General features: G+C 38.0%; 1 long non-coding RNA gene across 1 annotated transcript in view; it reads right to left on the bottom strand.

The window, feature by feature from the left end:
• Positions 1-604: 604 nt before the first annotated feature.
• LOC119088848 overlaps positions 605-19,038 on the bottom strand; it is a 37,578-nt gene continuing 19,144 nt past the window's right edge. The window contains exon 4 of the long non-coding RNA XR_005092583.1: positions 605-932. This is a non-coding gene — a long non-coding RNA (uncharacterized LOC119088848). The remainder of the gene's footprint in view (positions 933-19,038) is intronic.

Raw genomic sequence — 19,038 nt, 5'->3', positions numbered from 1 at the left:
ATATGTGCTTTGAGCATGGTATCCAAATACCTCACTAACTTCCTTCCCTTTGTTAGACCTCTTTATTGTCCTAGACAGTTTAATTTCTACTTTCATGTCATCTGTTTGTATATGAGTTTATATGTCTATATAAAATCTGCAATCCACAAATAAACATACAGTATTTGTCTTTATGAGATTGTCTTAATATGATTATCTGCAATTATGCCCTTTTTCCTGAAAATAATGTAACTTTATTCTCCTTTAAGACTGAAAACTGTGTCTATGTCTATGTATGTGTATGATTGTGTGTCAGTGTGTATGTCTGTGTATGTGTCTGTGTGTGTCTCTGGGTGTGTCTGTGTCTTTATCTGTGTATATGTGTGTATTTGTTCATTTCTGTGTGTGTATGTGTGTGTATGTGTTCCACATTTCCTCTTTATCCCCTCTCCTGATAAATCTCGAGGTTGGTTTCATAACTTTGCTAGGTAGCTGCTGTGAATTGGGCTTCGTGGGAACTATTACCAAGGTCTCTCTGAGATTCCTTCACGGAGCATCTTTCAGGTAAACATTTATTTGGATCATACAGTAGTTCTTTTAATTTTCTAAAGAATTGCCATACTGATTTCCATAATGGAGGACTAGTTTTATTCTCGATTAGTCAGAAATCAGCCTTCCATACTACAATACTTACAGAGATAAATTTTTAAACAAATTGTAAGAAATTGCCCAGTCTGGAAATGAAGCTTTTTGACACCACACATGCCAAACAATAACCTGACAAGAAAGATGCTCACTGATATTTATAATATAATTATTACAATATAATATAAATTTTCTTAATACAAAGCTAAAATGTAATTTCTTTTCATATGGCCCTGGCTTGTCTCCTTTGAAGTTCTTGATTTCTTGCCTTTCCTCTTCCTTCTTTCATCTTGCTCCAAGTATTTTTTCTGTAAATAAACATGACAAAAGGGACACATTACTTAGGACAAGGCTTTCAGTTGATGCTGCTTGCACGACAGTCATAGACCAGAATGTCTCATGATGAAGAACATCCGAATTGCTGTCATGTCCAGAACGGATGTTAAGTCACATGAGATGATGCTGGCTCAGGAGGACAAATACTAGGATTCCCCTGTGTCCTTAGGCTAGCTATGAGGCTGTGATACTCTGCCAACAGATGTCTTTAAGGTTGGCAGCAAATCTGTTTTAATCCCCAGCCTGAAACTTCAATACCATAGAAATGTAACCTCTTCAGTTTCTCAGAGCATTAACATTCCCATCTCTAAAGCAAGATTAATACATTTTAAGGTAGCATAAGCTCATTACCACTGTGAAAACTGTAAACATCAGAGAAAGTTTGTTCAGATTTTGGGGTGTTTTTTTTTTGTTGTTGTTCATTTTGTTTTTATGACAGTTCTGTCATCATCTCTTGAAAAGTGTACTTCTGTGTGCAAGCAATGGAAAGACAAGAACTCTGTCCTCAGATGGTAAGTCTCACATGGATGGAGACTTAATTTAGCTGATTACTAGCATCTCATTAAACACTTTAAGGCATGTGAAATATATTTTCAACTTTTCTCTTTAAATTTTTTAATTGTATGTGTGTATGCCTGAGCAAATTTTGTGTGTGCTACTTGCATGTAAAGGTCTATGGATGCTGGAAGAGGACAATGGAACTAGAATTATAGATGATTATGAGCTGTAATGTGAGTATATGGGCTTGTGAGTATGGGACCTGAATAAGAGCAGTAAGTGCTCTCCAGACTCCAAAGTAGAAAATTTTGAAGATGTCCTGATCATTTCCCAAACAACCATGACTCTCTTCCTATCTGGATGTCAAGTAAGGCATCTTAAGAAAAAACAGATCAGGAATGTAGATGTATATATATATGATAAAGTCTGTTCTATTCTTCATCTTTGAGCCCTCATTGGATGGTAAATTGAAGCCTCTGGTTTTGCCTTTAAGTCAGAAAGGCATCCCTTAAACACTGTACTCAGATTAAGAACTTCACATTTTAAATATTAAAAATATAAGGCTGTGGTGGTACACTTGAATAAAAGGAAACCATTTGCTTGAGTCTTTTCATTTAACCCAGCACAGCATGAGAGGAGAAAAGCCACTAAAGTTTAAGAGGTAACTCTGCAACTGAGCGGTGGTGCTGCATGCCTTTAATTCCAGCACTCAGGAGGCAGAGCCAGGCAGCTCTCTGTGAGTTCAAGGTCAGCCTGGTCTAGAGAGCGAGATCCAGGACAGGCACCATACAGAGAAACCATGTACAGAAAAGGAGTGGCATTGGGGATTACCAAACCTGAACTTCTCATTTTGAAACAAATAACAGTGATTTCAAACACTAGGAAGACCCAGTAGCAGTCATATTTGAGTAGTATCTCCGAACTTATACAACCAGACTAATTTCCTTCCTTGGATGTGAGATGGGGAAAGAGAAAGCATTTGGGAGAGATAGGTGAGCATATGTAAGTCATATTGGAGAAAGTGGCTATAAGTCATGGCCCTAGAAGCATCTGATGCTGGAATAATTCATTAGCTGCTAAACTCACAGCACTTTATATGAGCTCTACTACATGACAAAAATTCATTTTTATTGAATAATACTAAAACCAAAGTAAACTATGTGTTGAAGTTCAGTATAGGCGTCAACTGGGAAGAGTTTTAGATGCTGTCTGGAATAGCAGAGAACTAAATTTGACAAGCACACAAACTAATATCATGACATATGTGGAAAGTGAGCTCATAAGAAAATGCAAGATACAAAAAAAAAGAAAATGCAAGATACACTAAGAATTAATGATAGATATTCAGAAAATGAAACATTCCAGATACTTACAAAAGAGGTAATGGCATTGTCTTCATAGATTTGGACCCGAGGTGATTAAATGGAATAGTTCTGAGTTGTAGGGGTCCAGCAAGGAACGAGATAAATAGAATTTTTATTTTCAGAAATGGCCAGGTATCTGAGCAGTGGTCATAAATCCAGAGATATACCACTCAGTGTTATGTTGAGGAAATTTTCTTCAGTAAATTTAAGACATTCACACAAGTTTCCCTGGACTAACTACATTTTTATGCTTCCCCTCCACCATCAAATATTCGTCCTTACCAATCCCTGAGCCTCTGTGCCTTGTTCTGCTTTTCATCTGCAGAGAACAAGTGACAAGAAGGGCTGGCCTTGGAGTTCCAATTCCCTTTCACCAACCCCAGACATTTAAGTCTGTAAACATCACTAGGCATCCCTCTGGAGAACAAAAGCTCTCTGCGGACCAGACTTTGATCGTACCTCTGTTATGGGGCTGGGCACTTTAGAAGATCCTAGTTCATGTACTCAACTGACCACTGGCACATGATGAGAGATGGCAAAAGTCCAATATTGAGATTATTTTTTTCCAGTGATTTATTTGCAGAGTTGATTCCACCTCTACAGCCTCTGGCCCTGGGAGACTACAGAGCTCAATTTCCTTTGCTAAAGAGAAAAGCGCAAAAGGACAAGGAATGATTGTGATGGTTTGAATGATAAAGTCCCCCAAATCTCAGGTGTATGAATACTTGGTCTCCAGGTGGTGGTAGTGTTTGGGGAGATTTAGTAGGTATGGCCTTCACTCTGTAAAAAATATATCTTTGGGGAAGGGGACCTTAGAGGTTGAAAAATCCTAGCACTGTTTTTAGCTTGCTCTCAGCTTCCTGTTATAGCCATCATGCCTGCTTCTTCTTGCTGCCATGCTTTCCTACCATGACAGCCTCTGATCTGTGTAAGGAAATAAACCCTTCCTTCTACAAGTTGCCTTGGTCATGGTAATTTATCACAATAGAAAAGTAAACTAATACAGTGGTGTACCTGTTCACACTCATGCCACCACCTATCAGAAAGCAAGGAGATAAGGTTTTGATCACTATACTGGTGACAGAATGCAGTCATGACTACTATGAGTACCTAGACTTATTAATACAGCATCATTCCAAATTACTCACTATTCAGGTAAGGTAGTGGCTTAGTTAGAGGTTCTATTGCTATGATAAAATACCATGGCCAAAAGCAGCTTGAGAAGGAATAGCTTTATCTCATCAGGCAACTCTCAGGTCATGCTCCAGCACTGAGAGAAATCGGAGCAAAAATTCAAGGCCAAAACCTGGAGCCAGGAACTGATGAAGAAGCCATTGTGTAGTGATACATACTGGTTTACTCTTCATGGCTTGCTCAACCTGCTCTCTTATACAACATAGGACCACCTAACCAGAGGTGGCACCTAGTGATCTGGGTCCTCCTACATCAATCATTAATCAGGAAAATACACTGCAGACTTGCTTATAAGCAATCTGATGGAGACATTGAAGTCCTTCTTCCCAGATAACTCTAGCTTGTGTTGGTTTTTTCAAAGGCAGATTATTATGCAAATGAGTAGAAATAAGCAACATAGAGCACTCAGGTTGTACACACTGCATATACTCCATCAACTACTTGTTTTGGTATCAGTTTAATTTAACTAGAGAAGTTCTGAGTGCTAATACTGATTGTAAGGAACTCAATGCCTGTGGAACTCCTTAAGAGTCAAAGCAAGTAGATGATGAGAGCCATTATTTTACTGGTATATATACCCATTCTGAACATAATCCATTCTTTCACTGTTGCAGCAAACAACCAATAATTTACATTTCCAATTTCATCTCTCTTCTTCCCACTGAACTAAACAGGTTTGTAAAGTTGTTCTCTGTTCTGAAGCCTGAATTAATTCATCTTTTTACTGATTGAGTTTCACCACCATGCTGTTGGTAGGAATATAAATTGGCCCAGCCATTGTGGAAATCAGTATAGAAGTTCCTCAAAAAAATCAAAAACACCCAACATAAAATTCTTCTTTGTGTGTCCTAGATGCAAGGCAGATTTTAAAGTGTGCATAAAGAGAGATATTTGTCTATCCATGTATACCACAGTACCACTTAAAATAAGTAAATTAAAGAATGACACTAGATGTTAAATAATTGATAAACATATGAAAATAAATGTGGTATGTATTTTTAAGGGTGTACTGTTCAGCCATAAAGAACAAAATGTTGTTTACAGGAAGATGAATGAGACTAGAGATCATTATGAGATCCAGTAAGATAAACCAGAATCAAAGACAAGTATTACATTTGTCTTCTCATATAGAATCTGGGGGGAAAATGGAGACATGAAAGGAGAAGTGAAATGTCAGGGAAGAGTAAAAGGATGGTAAGGAAGTTGACTCGATAAGGAAGGGTGAATATTATTAAAATATTTGTGTGCATGTGTGAGAATGGAAGAGTCAACCTATGTATGGGGTCACATGCCTCTAATGCCAGCCCTCCAGAGGTTGATGCAGGACTGTTCCATTTTAGGCCACCATAACTATACAGTTAAAATGTCTTTAAAAAATTGAGAAAATTTGGAAGGGAAACCCAGTAACTTGTAGATTCAAAATACACTAATATGGTGGATTATGTTTCTATTGTTGTTGATATCCAGCTTTAATCCATGATGGCCAGATAGGGCTAGGGTGTTATTTCTTCTTTTTTTTATTTGTTAAGACTTTTTTCCCCAATATGTGATCAATTTTGGAGAAGTTTAAAGAAGTTGTTAACCAGCTCATGCTATTTTTTCATTGGGTTTCCACTTGAGCACTCAGACTCTCTCTTTCTTTCCCACCCCCACACACAAATAAATAAATAAGTAAATAAGAAGTTTTTAGGATCCCCAAATGATAGTATTAGGGTAACCACATACATACTTTGGCCAGTGAGATTTAAGCTTTAAGATCATTGAATGTGGCTTTGTATAAAGCCAACACAAAAGGCGGGCTCATCTGCCATTTGCACTGCAGCCTTTGAGTTTAGACCCCTCTCTCTTCCCTTAGAATGTCCCCAGGCTATGCTGAAGGGAAGATTTTGGGAATAACTGACCAGAAATCTAAAGCTGATCATTTCACAGACTAGCCTTGAGCACTGCACCTCCAGGCTTTAGTGATGCTAGTGAAAGGGATACAACTTCCATTTCAGCTTCTTCTTATCAGTTGCTACATCCACATGCCAAGCAAGCTTTTAATAGAAGTTTATTCTGGTTCATTTAGAATATCTTCCTCATCCTTGATTTATATGTAAAACTTACATAAATTATGAAACAAAGTTCTGTCATTACTTTCTATCATGATTCAGTCTTTCAGCATTTAATTTTGTCAGATATGGTGCATAGTTTTAACAGAATTCATTCAAGCAAAAATAAATAATCTTATTTTTTTAATGTCAATTTGAGAGAAAATGTTTGTGTGTTGTTAAATATTTAATGGTGACTGTAAGTAATACAGAGAGCTTCTGCTTTTCTGTTTCAATTTCTAAACATAAACATTAGTACTTAGTGGTGCTTCCTTTGGGGAGATGGAGTGGATGAGAGGGAAGACATGAAACCACTCATTTACACAGGGACATGGAGTGATGACTCCAACATGGGGAGGGGCAGAGTGAAGCACAAAAAATTCAAGGAGGCACCACAGAGTTGTGGGATGGTCTGTATGTCAAATTACTCTGATTGGTCAATAAATAAAACACTGATTGGCCAGTGGCCAGGCAGGAAGTATAGGCGGGACTAACAGAGATAATTGGGACAGGAAGACAGAGAGAGTCACTGCCAGCCGCCGCCAGGAGAAGCTGTATGTGAAGATGCCGGTAAGCCACGAGCCACAAGGCAAGGTATAGATTTATGGAAATGGATTAATTTAAGCTATAAGAACAGTTAGCAAGAAGCCTGCCACGGCCATACAGTTTGTAAGCAATATCAGTCTCTGTGTTTACTTGGTTGGGTCTGAGCAGCTGTATGACTAGCAGGTGACAAAGATTTGTCCTGACTGTGGGCAAGGCAGGAAAACTCAAGCTACAAAGTGTGTCATTTTCAATCTTCAAGCCCTTGCTTCAAAGAGGCTGATCATTGTGATTCAAGCACTGTAAAATATGACTTATCCTTTGTCAAAAGACAGGCTCAGAAAAGATATCAAACCAGCAGTAATACTGATTTGAAGGTCTCATTCTTCAAGTGCTTTCTGGAAAGATGTGGAACGCAAATTGGAAATACTCCCCTGCCCTATGTATTCTTACCCATGAAGTGCTACTCAACATTATAGTCAATTAGTTACAAATATATATGAACCTTCCCTTTCCTTTCTACAGATTACCTCAAAACCTCCATTCTCAGAGCTGAGCACTCCATACTGGGTAACCAATTAAAACAATATAGACTATTGTCATTGCCTTTGGTTGTGTTTCAGAGGTGGAAAATAAGTCCCTACTGCTAAATACAGTGCACATTTAGAACACAGGACTTGGGCAATTCCAGTTGACTCTAACTTGAAATTCTGCATTCTAGCTTTCATAGCAATGGTAATTACTACACACTCCACCAAAGGAGAGAAGCAATTAATAGTCTACCCAGCTGGGACATCAATGAATGACAACAGTGACCAGCAAGGCAAGATAGCACTAAATGTAAAATGGTGTCGCTTGTGTTGTGGTAACCAGCACCTCCCTAATTGGACTTAAGACCCACTCAGCAGAAGAGAAATCATGCTAGAAATCATAGAACATTTCAAGTCACTAAGTCCGAACTAGGAATCAGAAATATTCGTGAACAAATGTATCTGTTCCTCCAGGTTTTTCCTACAAAATTGTTTCTTAGACCAAAGTTTTCAAAATCATCAGTAGTTTTCTACTATATAGGAAGAAAAACAAGCCAAAGAGCTATGAAACAAACATGTAAGAAATGCAATGTCAACAATATATATTGAGTATAAAACATACACAGTGAAATAAAAAAGAGCAATCTAAGAGTAATTATTTAGGTACATATTATATTAGAAGACAATACATGAGAAGAACAATAACATATATGAGTAAATTTAAAAGGAAATATGCAAATGAAGCTTATCTCAACAAACATTTGTCAAATGCAGTCCCAGAATATAATAAGTAACAGGCAACTCTTTCATAAATGTTACAATATGGAATTTAGGTGTAATTAAGATTTATGACAATCTCCTAGCCATGTGGTTTTATTTTGTGCACATGTGGATTTGTCAACAAGTGGAATAGCAATACATTTTCCTTCAAATTAGAAGCAAGCTATGTAATGGTTTTGTTGTCCAGGGATATCCTTCTATATACTCAACTCTCTAAAGACACTACTGGGCCTCTGGGAAATTTAGGAAAATATACATTCCACAGCCTTGCACAGTGTCATTTTGCTTGTTGCTATTCACCACCTATTTGTTTTTATTCAGATAATTGTTCAAATTTCCTTCCCATGCAAAATGTTTGTACCTTTTATGATACCATGTGACTGCATCCCAGTTAAATTTTCCCTATAAATCTAAATCTCTCCCTCTTTCTCTCTTCCTCTTCTCTCTCTCCCTCTCTCCTCTCTTTTCTTTCTCCTCTCTCTTCTTTCTTCTCTCTCTCTCTTCTCTCTCTTCTCTCTCTCTCTCTCTCTCTCTCTCTCTCTCTCTCTCTCTCTCTCTCTCTCTCTCTCTCTCTCTCTCTCTCCAGGTTATAAATTTCCAGTTGCATTGCATAGTTAATAATTCCTTGCTGTCATGTTACATTTTAATCATCAAAAGATCCCACTTTGGATTAGTGGTGTCTTTTTTGAGGATGTAGCCTATCTTACTTATGCTAAGTGGCCAATCAATAGGAAATTTGTTTAAATTGTTTAAATGGTTTCATGTTAAATTATATATTTTAAATTATAATCTGAAAGATCAAAGTGGCAGATAATGCTGCTTCCCTGACACATATTTACTTCCTTGTCTTTCTTTCTACATGTATTTGAGTTCTCAAAGTTCCTGCCTTGAATTATAATTGACTCTCTGTAAGATGATAGCACTCACACAATCCCAAACATCCTTTAGGAGTTGTATACTTTGAGTATACTAATAGACTCAAAAAGATTGGGAAGAATTGTTAGCTTTTGGTCAACAGGACATGAAGTATTTTGAAATGGTGAAGAACTCTCCTGTCCATATAGCCACAAGGCTCTCCACTGAGAAATTCTGGTCCAACACTGCTGTCCAGGCCCCCCTCCCAGAATCTCTTACTTTCATGTGGCCACAGTACTCAGTACAAATCAGACTTCTACAGGAACATATGGAGAGGTTTTCAGAAAGGTCTTTGTTCCTAATGAATGCCAACAACCACATAAGTCACCATCATGTTTCACTTGTTTCTTCCTTGAACTCTATCTGTGTCCAGGGGTACTATAGGGGCCCTGACCTTTTTAATAAGTGGAACCAATGCCATTCTTTGTTTTCTCTGGTGAAGAGAGGAGAATAAAATTCTTTTATTAAGAATAACCAAATTGACAATTCACTTTCTTACTGCTAAATCAATGCACTAATATGTTTATTCTGTTAACCCCATTAAAAGTATTCTCGCCGGGCGGTGGTGGCACACGCCTTTAATCCCAGCACTCGGGAGGCAGAGCCAGGCGGATCTCTGTGAGTTCGAGGCCAGCCTGGGCTACCAAGTGAGTTCCAGGAAAGGCGCAAAGCTACACAAGAGAAACCCTGTCTCGAAAAACCAAAAAAAAAAAAAAAAAAAAAAGTATTCTCATGTATTAACACTAATGCTTAGTTGAGTAAATCTGTCCTGCATTTCCTTTTGTGTCTTAGGCATATGCTCTCCATGGAGATACATGAACACTTCTAAAAGTTCATTATTACCAATAGAAGGCACTTAGTAGTATGAACAGACATATGTCCTGCAAATAGAGTGTGCAACAACAACACAGTATGTAATAGCGAAGAAAACTAAGAATATTTGGAAATTTACTTTGTAAGCTTTAAAAGGAACTGACTTGGTGTTTAGTGGTAGTTTCTCTAGTCATTCATAAGATTTTCTATGGAAGATAATATGTTCTATCTTCCTCACTTAATCCTCAACTGCAAGCCAAGGTCTGGAATAAGAGCATTGTTGAAGGATTCTTGAAATGGATTCCAATATATCTAATTGGGATCTTTAGAAACAAACAATGAAAAATTGGAATAGTACTACGGACTTCCACAAAATAATCCTCAAGTACAGAAAAACAGCTCTAGTGCTTTCTTAAGACTCTTTCTTCCTGGCAGAACATATCTTTTTAAACTCCATGTTGTTTGGAAGCTCATCTCCAGATGTGTCCTCGCATGCCAGAGGCATGCATAAAACAAAGTCTGGATACTATTTTTCTTGCCGTAAGCATTTTGCTGTATTTAGTATAGCTGAATATCACACTTTATGATAGAGTATCAGGTAGAAAAACTACATCTGAATAATCTTGTATGTTACAATTAGGCTATTTGAATGATGGTGCAAGTCTGTGGCCAAAGACTGCAAGAGAGTGGTAAGCAATTAACATTGTGTAATGGGGATGTCATTATGTTGTTATGGTGAATTTTATTCGAACTGATTTTACTAAAGCATTGTGGCTAAGGTAAAAACAAGTTCCCCGTGTTTGGCAGCAACTTCATATTATCAATTCATATGTAGTTTTCTAGCAACCACTTAAACCCATTTGTCTTTAACAAGTACAATGTCCTTAGCTCACCTCTTTCCACATCTGGATTTATAAGTTGATGTTTATAAACTAGAATAGGATTTTATATCTGAAGTTTAAGTTTGATGTATATGTTATGATATTGCACAAGAGGACTCCCCCCCCCCCCCCCCGCTGGCTGGACCAGGGTGTCCGACATGTGCGGGAAAACATGCTGGGCAGATGCAGTGGCAGGCAGCGGTGGATGGAAAGTTTTTCACACCCCAGGCACTGCATCCATGTGGAGATAGTTTATTATAACAGAGAGATGGAGAGAAAGATAGGGAAAGGCAGAAAGAAGAGAGAGGAAGAGAGGGTAGGGGATCGAGCATGCACACCTCATGGGGATGGAGAGAAAAGAGAGCGGAAGAGAGAGAGGAATGGGAGGGGTTTTCTCTTAAAATGAGGCTTGTATGTGAAGATACAGGGTGGCACCAAGGGGTGGGATTTCAAGGGGCAGCTCAGAATATTAACAATTACAAATAGTGTCACAATGATATTAAATATGTGGATTTCTTTGCACTATGCTAACCTAGTCTGTTTTAGGTATTCCGGGAGTAAGATAGCTAGATCATGTAGTAATCCTTTTAGGTTTTGGGTTTTTTTGTTTTGTTTTGTTTTAGGATTCTTGTGTTATAGCTCTAAGGGAAAGGCTTCCCCAGTTGAAGTGTTATAGCTCTGAGGGGAAAGATCCTGGCAGTCAGGAGCCAAGGAATACCACAAAGTCGCATTGTACAATAAACCTCACATAAGAGATTTATTTGGAAAGACACAAGACAGTGGCTGCCTCTACTCAGGTAAGAAGTAGCCGCAAACTGAGCAGGAGACAGGCTTATATATGGTTTCTTAGTAAGTAGCTTTCAAAGGTGGAGATTTCCTGGGTGGGTATTGGTGGAATTTCAAGCCCAGAGATTGGTAGGATTTCTAACTCAGGGATTGGTGGGTGTTCAGGCATAGGGATTGGGGGTTTGGGTATGTTTTAAAATCCAAAAGTGGGCTGGGACATTTTACCTTAAAATCTCCATACATATTTCTCATATGAAATTTATTGAGAACCTTATGTATGCATACAATTAAATCAATGAAGTATAATGATATTCATGCCCCATCTAACTCCCCCACCACTACCCCAATACTTTCCTCTCCTAACATCATCTCCACTTCTTTTTCCCTCATAAGCCACTATGTCCAATTTGTGCTGACTATATCGTATGGGACCTGGGGCCATCTACTAGAGCATGGGCAACATACCTAAATTCCTAAAGATTAATTCTCCCCTCCAGCAGCTATCAACTGCCAGTAGATCCTCAACTAGACATGAGGCCTCATGAGTTACTCTCTAATCCACAGCCCAGTTTTGACTGGATTGATCTTGTTTAGATCAGGTGCAACCAGCTCTAAATCTAAATCACAGATGCTGTGAGTTCATTATTATTGTAGCCATTCCATGCCAGGAAGACCATATTTCACAGCATTCCTCGCCTTAAAGTTCTTGCAGTCTTTCTTCTTTCCCTTCCTCAGTCTTCCCTGTGTCTTGACAAGACAATGGGGAATAAGTATGTGGTGAAGATGTTCCATTTAGGGCCCAGCAATTATAGTCAGTTATTTTTAATACCTTGATCAGTTATGAGTTTCTGACTTGACCATTGCCCACTGCAGATAAATGCTTTTCTGATAAAGGCTGTAAGTAGCTGAAGTCTGAGGTATAAACATTTAGAAGACTGTTTAACAACATGGCTATGTAGCAAAACAATTTTAGATTATATATTCTGCCCCTGGGCTTTAGACAAGATTTACAGTAGTCACCATAGATTCCTTTCATAGAGCAGGCTGCAAATATGGTCAGAAAGTGGATGGTTACCACAGAACCATCATGCCACTATTACAAAGTGAGGACCCCTAACAGGTCAGTATTGTATCATGCATATTCAAGCACTGGGTAAAATCAGTGGGCCTATCTATACTGATTGGCAAAATAATTATGATGGGACTGTTGCACTGTATGCTGTGAATATGTTTCTCTGACTGGTTGATAAATAAAATCTGATTGGCCAGTAGCCAGGCAGGAAGTATAGGCAGGATTAGCAGAGAAGGAGAATTCTGGGAGAGGAAGGCTGAGTCAGTAGATGCCAGCCCACCATCCAGGGAGCAGCATGTAATGGTGCACAGGTAAAGCCACAGAACACATGGTAACATATAGATTTAACAGAAATGGTCTAAGTTTAAATGTAAGAGCTAGTCAGTGGTAAGCCTGAGCTAATCGTTATATAATAACGATTTTACAGTGATGGGATGGAATCTCACTATAGTTTTAATTTTAAATCCCCTGATATATATGATGTTGAATAATTTTCATATGTTTACTGGCCATTTTTATTTCCTTTAAGAACAATCTGTTCATTATCCCATTAACTACATGGATTTTTTAGTTTGATGTTTTTACTTTTTGAGTTCTTTACAGATTTTGGTTATCCATCCTCTGTCAGATATAAAAGTAGCAAAGCTTTTCTACCACTTTAGGGTGTACATTTATATGGTGGAGTGTGTTGTTTCTTTTTCCTGTGCAGAACTTTTTATTTTTATACAGCCCCATTTGTCAATCATTAGAGTTGCTTGTTGTGCTGTGGATAACCTTTTCAGAAAGTCTTTGCTTATGCATATATCTTAAAGTGGTTTGCAAAGGTTTTCCTTCAGCAGTTTCAGATTTTCATGTCTTACATGAAGGTAGTGTGTAGCATGAATCTGAAAAGTTCTTATTAATAAAATCAAACCTGTAAGCCAGGTATTGGGGTGAAGCTGGAAGACCAGAGATACAGAACAGGCCACAGCTAACCTCACCTGGCCAGCTTCTCAGCTGGTCTTGTTTCCTCAGACTGGAAGCTTCTGTGTCCTCATCCCAATGACTCTCAGCTGAACTGTGCTGTTAGAAAGCCTGAAAGCTTAACCAGCCAAATGCTTAAACAGCCAAATGCTTAACCACCCAAATGCTTAACCAGCCAAATGCTTCTAGTTTCTGGTCCTCGCGCCTTATATACCTTTCTACTTTCTACCACCACTCCCTAGGATTAAAAGCTTGTTTTCTGGGACTAAAGGCGTGATGAGTCACCATGCCTGGCTGTATCCTTGAACACATGGATTTCTGCCTCTGGAATGCTAGGATTTAAAGGCGTGTGCTACCACTGCCTATCCTTTATGTTTAATATTGTGGCTGTTCTGTCTCTGACCCCAGATAGGTTTATTAGCATGCACAATATTTTGGGGAATACAATACCACAGTAGTGGGTCCATTTTGAGTTAATATACTCACAAACTGAAGGATTAGGTTCTATTTTCATTCTTCTACTTGTTGGTATTTAATTTCCCCAGCAACCATTTGTGAAAGAGACTACCTTAACTCAAAGTTGTGGTTTTGCTAGTGTTTTATTTTGCTTGTTTCTAAGCCTCCCCGCCCCTGATTTGCTTTCCTACGTTTGTTTTTGTGCTATGCCATTTTAGATATTGTGGTTCTGTAGTATAACTTGAAGTATGAAGCTGTTTACTTTGAACATTGTTCATTTTGTTCAAGATTGTTTTGGCTCTTTCAGCTTAGGGTGGTGGCAGTAGTTATATTTTCTTCTTCCCTATATATTTCAAGATTAGTTTCTGTGACTAAAGTAATTTAAATTTTGGTGGAGATTGTATTGAATCTGGGGTTGGCATTTGTCCATATAAATAATCTCACGCTTGTAATTTTGTCCATTCATTAGCAAGGTTTTTCTTTCTACCTTCTAGCTTTCATTAACTATTGTTCTTCACTAAAATTTTTCATTGTGGAAGTCTTTCACTTCTATGGCTAGGTTTTGTCATGGGGTGTATTGTTTCTCTTATGTTTTTGGTTGTGAGCCTAGCCTTTAATGGCTAAGCCATCTCTCCTGCCTTTATTATTTCTCAGAAATTACTGTGCACAAGATTATTTTTCTTATTTATTTTCTTAGTATGTCCATAATTTGTACATAGGAAAGCTACTGATTCTGACTTTTGTATGTAAAATTAGTTAGCAGATATTTACTGAATGTGTTCATCAGTTCTAAGGGTTTTATGATGGATTCTTTAATGTCTCTTATGTATATGACCACACCACCTGCAAATAGGGATAAATTGACTTCTTGATTTCCCATTTTTATTCCTTTTACTTTTTTCTTCTGTCTTATTGTTAACTAAGACTTCAGGAATTTTACTGAATAAGAGTGGAGAATATAGCAACCCTGTCCCATTCCTAATATTCATTGAGATGATTTGAGGGTTTTTTTTTTTTCCATTTACTATAATAATGGCTAAAAGTCCATTATCCATTGCCTTCCGTAGGTTGAGTTTTTCTCCTTCTCTTCCTAATATCTTCAAGGATATTTTATTATGAAAAAAGGTGTGATTTGTCAAAGGTCTTATCTGCATCTGTTGAGATAATTATATAGTTCTTCTCCATTAATTCTATTTATGTACTGTCCTATATTTATTGATGTTATATATTGGGCCACTTCTGACTTGAAGCCAACTTGGTCACAGTGAATGATACGTTAATGTGTTGTTGAACTCATTCTGCCAGTATTTCATTAAGAACTTTTGCATCACATTCACCAGGGAGATTAGTTTATGATTTTCTTTTTTTGCCAGAACTGTTTTCATTTTCTCTCATATGTTCTAGTGTGTTGTGTTTTCATTTTTGTGCAATTACGTGGATTCTTAAATTTCCAACCTGATTTCTTCAATGACCTTTTCATTTTCAATCTCCTTAAGTTTGCATATTTTCTGTAGATTTTTTTGCTCTTGATTTACACTTTTATTCTTTTTCAGCATACAGACTACAAATAAGTATTTCAATTACCTTGTGTTTGATAACACTTATTATGCATCAGATTTTAGAGAAACTTCCAGAGTGTGATGATGCAGCATTTTCACTCAGTGCCTATTAAGTCAAGTTGATACATTCTGTCATTTAGCTGGTGTTTCATAGTGATGTCTCTGTGGCTGTTTCTTTGTTCTAAACAGTGAATGAAACTCTCTGTGGTTGTTTTAACCCAGCACTTGGAGCTGAATACTATCTCTTTGGGCTAAGAAGTCTCTCTCCTGCTCTACTTCCTAAACTTTCCTTCTCTTTGTAACTGAACTCAGTCTCTCCACCATCACCCACTGTGTTGGATGCCATTTCCCAGTTCCTTCCTGTTTTCTTTCTTAGAGATTGTAGCAGTCTGTGGTTGTATATCCATCATCTTCTTCTCCCTGGAAATTATCTGATTAATTTAGCAAATAACAAGATATACTTTCATGGTTGTTATATCAGTCAACTAACACATAAATATAACAACAATAATATAATAATATGGTCCCTTTTGTTCAATTACAAAAGAAAAGGTACACTTTTTGCAACTGGTTTTCTATATTTGATTCACATAAAAACACATTATTCTTTTAAATAAATGTTCCAGTACCTCTTCTGCAGGATATTTTGACTCAATAAACCTGGACTTGGCATCAGAAATCTGCATTTGTCATAGGGAATCCCTTGATTTTTTTTCCCTCATAATTTTTCCTTAGACCACACTTCTGTAAAACATTGGTGATTACATATTGCAAACAAAGGAAACAGAATGTACTGATTTTATCCAGAAAAATACAATGCAGACATATAAGGAATGCAATGTCAACAGCATTTATTGGGTACATACCATACATAGCTAAATGGAGACCAACAACCTAGCAGGGGATATATTATTTTATGCTATGTGGTGAGACAACAAGAGACTCAATCCTGAAGATGTGGCAGTTAGTATGAAAAGTGAAACGATATGCTTCTAAACTTGGCTCAGCAGACTTGGTTGAACACCATCGTAATCCTGGATTCAAGTGTAATGAAGATGCTTGACAACATTCTCAGGATGTGATTTTTTTATTCCCCTGTACATATGCATGTGTCAACAGCCGTCATGGTAATTTATTTGCCTTAGAATTATAAACAAGTTAGGTAATAGTTTGATGGACACACATAAGCTTTTATGTGAAATGCTTGAGTCTTTAAAGGTACTGTTTACAACTAGGATTTTTCTACATCTAGAAATGTGTGTGTAACAACTGCAGAAAAGACTTGCTGTAAGAGATAAGGAGATTAGTGGCATTAAGGAGAAGCCTTCCACTGCACTGGAATAAAGGGAAAGGTACCCTCAGCAAAAGACTTCACCCAGTTAAGCTTCTTACTTATATAAAAGAGTCTAATCAGTTTTCTGCTCCTTAAACAGTAACTGAATCGTAATGTGTAGAGGTCACAACTTATGTAAATCACCAGAGAAACCAGAATATGTAAACACAGAGACATTTTCTTCAAGGAAAGGATATGATATCTATTCACTTGGGAGTCTAGTGTGGATGTTCTCTGACAACCTGGTGACCTTTTACCTATTCTATGGAGCCAGCCTTCACCTGAATCCCCCAAATCCTGAGCATTGTTTAAGGCCTAATCCTGAGCTTTGTCGCTCAGTCAATAGAACCATTCTTATGAAAGAGGTCCCATGGACTTTGCATTCTCAGTCAGCAAAACCCATCCCTTATGTTTGTTGTATATCCTGTCTCCCTAGGCCATTATCCTGAACACTGTCTCTCTGTCAATAAGAACCCATTCTTTTTTTATTTTATTTTATGATTTTTTATTTTATTCTATAATTTAATTTAATTGTACATATCAGCCACAGATTCCCTTGTTCTCCCCCCTACCACTCCTGTCCACCTTCCTCCCAGACCACCCCCCATTCCCATCTACTCCAGGGCAAAGACTCCCCTAGGGATTGAGATCAACCTGGTAGATTCAGTCTAGGCAGGTCCAGTCCCCTCCTTCCAGGCTAGCTGCGCTCCCTTGCTAGAACCTCCAAACAAGTTCTCAAAAACCCAATCTTACCGTGATTTACTAAAGAGATGTACGTTACAAGTGAGTTTAGTTGTAGACATGCCTAATAATTTGTACTGATAATTGTCATATGAAAACTTTTCTCCAAAGTTTCATTGTGCTTGAATGTATAAGAAAAACAAGCCAGTTGGTCAGACTCTAGAAGTCTTTGACCCAGCGTGGACTAAAGTCATGCTGACCCAAGTTTCATTCTTTGTATTTTGTTTGTTTGTTTCTCTGTGTAGCCCTAGCTGTCCTAGAACTCATTCTCACTCTGTAGACCAGGCTGGCCTTGATCTCAGAGATCTGCCTGCCTCTGCCTCCAAGTACTGGGATTAAAGGCATGTGGCACCACCACTGGACTCCAAGTTTCATTCTTAACCTCAATCAGATAATTTCCCAGCCAGCTGTGACATTGGGAGACTCCCAGACATTGCAGAGACTCCCCATAAGAAAGCTGCTGATGATGTGATTCAACGAGGCCAGGGTCGACCCCAAGGTGGAAGTCAAACTGGGCAGTCTTGCTTAAGTTATGGTGGCTTTATAGACATGAAAGATATGAAGTAAACAAGTTGTAGAATTTTCCTTCATGGCTTCAGAGAGCCACCAATGCCAGTGTGTGGCAAGGGAGTGACCTCCCTGGAAAAAAAAAAAAAAAAACCAATGAAAGGCCATTGTATGAAGCTGAATTTGAAGCCTAGGATACCATGAAGATGTCAAGATTTGGCAATGCCATAACTATGGGACGTGTGACAAGGAGAACAAGATACAGGGAATAGAGCCAGTCCAAGAGAGACATGTTACAGGCAGTAAAGCTGGAAGGTCAGAGCCGTCAAAGCCCTTTGACAAAGAACATTAACCTACAGGACTTGATGTTTTCACTGCTGGGTTTCAGTTTTGCTTTGGTCCAGTATTTTCCCACTGTTGCCCCATTCTTTCCTTTGAAAACTTTAATATTTATGCTGTGCCATTATATGTTGGAGCCATTTAATTTACTTTTGCATTTGTAAAAATATTACAATGAAGAGATTTCCTTAAGTCTCAAAAGAGACTTTAGACTTTGGAATTTTAAATATGAAAGCCTGCGGAGACTTTTGAAGTTTGACTAAGTGACTTTTGCATCATCATATGCCCATAAAACTTTGGGGTCCAGCAGGTAAAATGCTGTGGTTTGAATGAGAAATTTTCACTGTGGTCTCGGGAACTTGAACACTTCATCCATAGAAGGTGACACTGTTTAAGGAGAATTAGCTGGTGTGGCCTTGCCACAGGAAGTATGTTGTTGGTGGTAATTTTTAAGAGCCATGTCTACCAACTTCTCTCATTCTTTCCACTCCATTATAATCTAACCTTCTGGAACCATAAGCAAAAATAAACTCTTCCATCCATAAGTTACCTTGGTCATGGTATTTTATCACAGTAACAGAAAATACAAAAAGATACCACCAAAGGTGAGAAAGAACAAAACTTATTAAAAACCTAAATAACCAGGAACTTTTAGAACAGATTCCAGTGAAATTTGGTAGATTAATTGAGAATATATGAAACAACCTCTGACCT

This window comes from Peromyscus leucopus, chromosome 12 (genome assembly GCF_004664715.2).
Source record: "Peromyscus leucopus breed LL Stock chromosome 12, UCI_PerLeu_2.1, whole genome shotgun sequence".
NCBI lineage: Eukaryota > Metazoa > Chordata > Mammalia > Rodentia > Cricetidae > Peromyscus > Peromyscus leucopus.
This window is presented reverse-complemented; position numbering and strand designations above follow the sequence as displayed.